The sequence below is a fragment of the Rhinopithecus bieti genome, unplaced genomic scaffold (genome assembly GCF_001698545.2).
Source record: "Rhinopithecus bieti isolate Rb0 unplaced genomic scaffold, ASM169854v2 scaffold_82876, whole genome shotgun sequence".
NCBI lineage: Eukaryota > Metazoa > Chordata > Mammalia > Primates > Cercopithecidae > Rhinopithecus > Rhinopithecus bieti.
Genome location: NW_016830546.1, coordinates 377119 through 381191, shown reverse-complemented (window position 1 = coordinate 381191; position 4073 = coordinate 377119).

Sequence of the window (4073 nt, the reverse complement as noted above, 5' to 3'; positions counted from 1 at the left end):
CCACTCCTTTCATGTTTGAAATACTGGCATGAAATCCTCCTAGAGATGTCCATCAAAAGAGTTGGGTAGAGGCCCTGGAGAGAAGCGTCAGGACTGAGATTTGAGGTTTGACCATACCTAGAACAGGAGGAGCTGATACCACTGAAAAACAGAACAGATGTTAAAACCATGGGATAGCACCTACTTTTAATTGGTAGAAAGTAGAGAAGCTCAGTAGTAATGGTTGTGAAGTATAAACGTTCACTGCTGTGGTAGGTAGCTAAGGGAAGAATTGAAATTATTTTTAATGTTATTATCATTTTAAAGACATATTTTTGCTCTGTTGCCCAGGCTGGAGGGCGGTAGTGCAATCATAGCTCCCTGTATTTCAAACTCCTGGGCTCAAGTAATCCATCTCAGCCTCCTCAGTATCTGGGACCATGCCTGGCTAACTTTTTAATTTTTGTAGAGACGGTCTAGCTACATTGCCCAGGCTGTTCGTGAACTCCTGGCCTCAAGTGATCCTTCCACCTTGGCCTCTCAAAGCACTAGGATTGCAGGTGTGAGCCACAGCACCTGGCTAAGTTCAAATTATTAATGGCCAATGGTCCCTAGTGTTACAGATGCCAAATAGTAAGATGATGAAAAGTATGTTTCAGCGGGGTATGGTGCCTCATGCCTGTAATCCCAGCACGTTGGGAAGCCAAGGTGGGTGGATCACCTGAGGTCAGGAGTTTGAGACCAGCCTGGACAACATGGTCCAGATAGAAACCCTATCTCTACTAAAAATACAAAAATTAGCTGTTGTGGCACGCACCTGTAATTCCAGCTACTCGGGAGGCTGAGGCAGGAGAATCGCTTGAACCTGGGAGACAGAGGTTGCGGTGAGCCAAGATCACACTACTGCACTCCAGCCTGGGTGACAGAGCCAGACTCCCTCTCAAAAAACAGAGAAAAAGGATAGCTTGTTGTTAACCATGGTAGAAAGAGTTTTAATAATGTGGCCGGGCGCGGTGGCTCAAGCCTGTAATCCCAGCACTTTGGGAGGCCGAGACGGGCGGATCACGGGGTCAGGAGATCGAGACCATCCTGGCTAACACGGTGAAACCCCGTCTCTACTAAAAAATACAGAAAACTAGCCGCTCGAGGTGGCGGGCGCCTGTAGTCCCAGCTACTCGGGAGGCTGAGGCAGTTGAATGGCGTAAACCCGGGAGGCGGAGCTTGCAGTGAGCTGAGATCCGGCCACTGCACTCCAGCCTGGGCGACAGAGCGAAACTCCGTCTCAAAAAAAAAAAAAAAAAAAAAAAAAAAAAAAGAAAGGGGTGAAGTTGGCCCCAGCTGGCCTGTAAGATGAATTAGAAAAACGCCTCTCCCCAAGTCTGGTGGACACAACTCCCAAGCATGGTTCGGTGAGCAAATAGTGTCTTTGTGAGAAAGGCGAAAAAAAAAAACAAACAAAAACAAGCCCCTTTCCTCCATCCCTAGCACCCATGGAAGGATTTTAGGCCCTAGTTTCTCCACTTCTTAGCCAGGTGCCCTGCACTTTTTGCAGTAGCCTCCTTGCCTGGAGCCTAAGACTAATTTGCTTATCTGCCAACCACTGTCTATTCTTTCTCCTGGTATATCTATAAGATAAAGACATTAGTATGATTTGATTTAAACTATTAAAAATTCTTTCTAGCCAGGCACTATGGCATGTCCCTATAGTCCCAGCTACTTGGGAGGCAGAGGCAGGAGGATCACTTGAGGTTAGCAAGACTCCATCTCTACAAAAATAAAAAAATTAGCCAGGCATCGTCCCAGCTATGTAGGAGGCTGAGGTGGATTACTTGAGCCCAGGAGTTTGAGGCTGTAGTGCACAATGAATACACCTGTGAATAGCCACTGCACTCTATCCTGAGCAACATAGTGAGACCCTGTCTCTCTTAAAAAGAAAAATTATTTCTTACCCCTGCCTTTTCCTTGAAATCAGAGTCTATTCCACACTAACTCAATGATTCTTTTTTTTTTTTTCCTTTAATTTTTTGTAGAGATGGCATCTTGCTGTCTTGCCTAGGCTGGTATTGAACTGGCCTCAAGCCATCCTCCTGCCTCAACCTCCTAAAGTGTTGGGATTACAGGTGTGAGCCACTACACCCAGCGCTGATTCCTTTTTAAAAAAGCTTTATTGAAATACAATTTACCATAAAATTTACCCATGTAAGGTGTAAGACTTAATGGTTTTTGTGTATTCACAGAATTGTACAACCATCACCAGAATCAATTTTAGAACATTTTCATCAACCCCAAAAGAAAATCTTCTCTTTAGGTATCACCCTCCAACCCTCCCTAACCCCTGGCTACACTAATCTGCTTTCTGTCTCTCTATATATTTGCCCATTTTGGATATTTCACAGAAATGGGATCATAATAATATGTGGTCTTTTATGACTGGCATCTTCCAGTTAGCATAATGTTTTCCGGTTTCATCTATATAGCAGCACACAGCAGTACTTCATTCTTTTTCTTTTTTAAAATTGAAGTAAAATTCATATAAAATTCACCATTTTAAAGTGTATAATTTAGTGGCCATAAGTATATTCACAGCGTTGTACAATCATCATCAGTATCAATTCCAGAATGTTTTCATTACCCCAAAAAGAAACCCTATACACTTAAGCAGTCATTCCTTCTCTTCTCCCCCTTAACTCCTGGTACCACTCATCTGTTTTCTGTCTGTATAGATTTGCCTGTTCTGGACATTTCATATAAATGGGCTCATATAGTAGTGCCTTTTTCTGTGTTATTTTCCTTTATTCAGCCTACTGTTTTCAGAGTTCGTCCATGTTGTAGCATGTATTGGTACTTCATTCCTCTTTATGGCCAAATAATACTCCATTGCATGGATATACCACATTTTGTTTTCCATTCATCCATTGAAAGCCATTTGGGTTTACACATTTTGGTTATTATGTAATGCTGCTATAAACATTTGTGTATAAGTTTTTGTTGAGACATATGTTTTAATTTCTCTTGAGTGTATACCTAGCTGTACACTAAGCAACTGCTGGGTCATAAGGTAACTCTGTTTAATCTTTCAAGGAACTGCCAGCTTGTTTTCCAAAGTTGCTGTATCATTTTACAGTCCTACCAGAAGTATATATGGGTAACGATTTCTCCACATCCATGTCAACACTTGTTACTATCTGTCTTTGATTCTAACCATCCTAGTGGGTGTGAAGTAATATCTCATTGTGGTTTTGGTGTGCATTTCCTTAATGATTAATGATGCTGAGCTGAGCATTTTTTCTTGCGCTTATTGGAAAAATGTCCATTCAGATTCTTTGACTATTTTTAATTGGATTATTATTATTATTATTCTTGGACCAGGGTCTTGCTCTGTCACCCAAGCTGTAGTGCAGTGGCATGATCATGGCTCACTGAAGCCAGAACCTCCTGGGTTCAAGCAATCCTCCTGTCTCAGCTTCCTGAGTAACTGGGACTACAGGTGTGCACCACCATGGTCGACTCATTTTTTATCTTTTTGTAGAGACAGGGCCCCACTCTGTTGCCCAGGCTGGTCTTGAACTCCTGGGCTCAGGCAATCGTCCTGCTTCAGCCTCCCAAAAGTGTTGGGATTACAGGTGTAAGCCAGTGTGCCTGGCCAGCATTCTTTTTTTTTTTTTTTTTTTTGAGAAGGAGTCTTGTTCTGTTGCCTAGGCTGGAGTGCAGTGGCGGGATCTCCGCTCACTGCAAGCTCTGCCTCCCTGGTTCACACCATTCTCCTGCCTCAGCCTCCCAAGTAGCTGGGACTACAGGCACCCGCCACCATGCCCGGCTAATTTTTTGTATTTTTAGTACAGACGAGGTTTCACCGTGTTAGCTAGGATGGTCTCGATCTCCTGACCTCGTGACCCGCCCACCTCGGCCTCCCAAAGTTCTGGGATTACAGGCGTGAGCCACTGCACCCAGCCCTGGCCAGCATTCTTTATACATGCTAGATACAGGTCTCTTAACAGATATATGATATGATATATGATTTACAAATATTTTCTCCATTCTGTGGGTTTTTTTTTTTTTTTTTTTTTTTTTTTTTTTTTCTTTTTTTTTTTTTT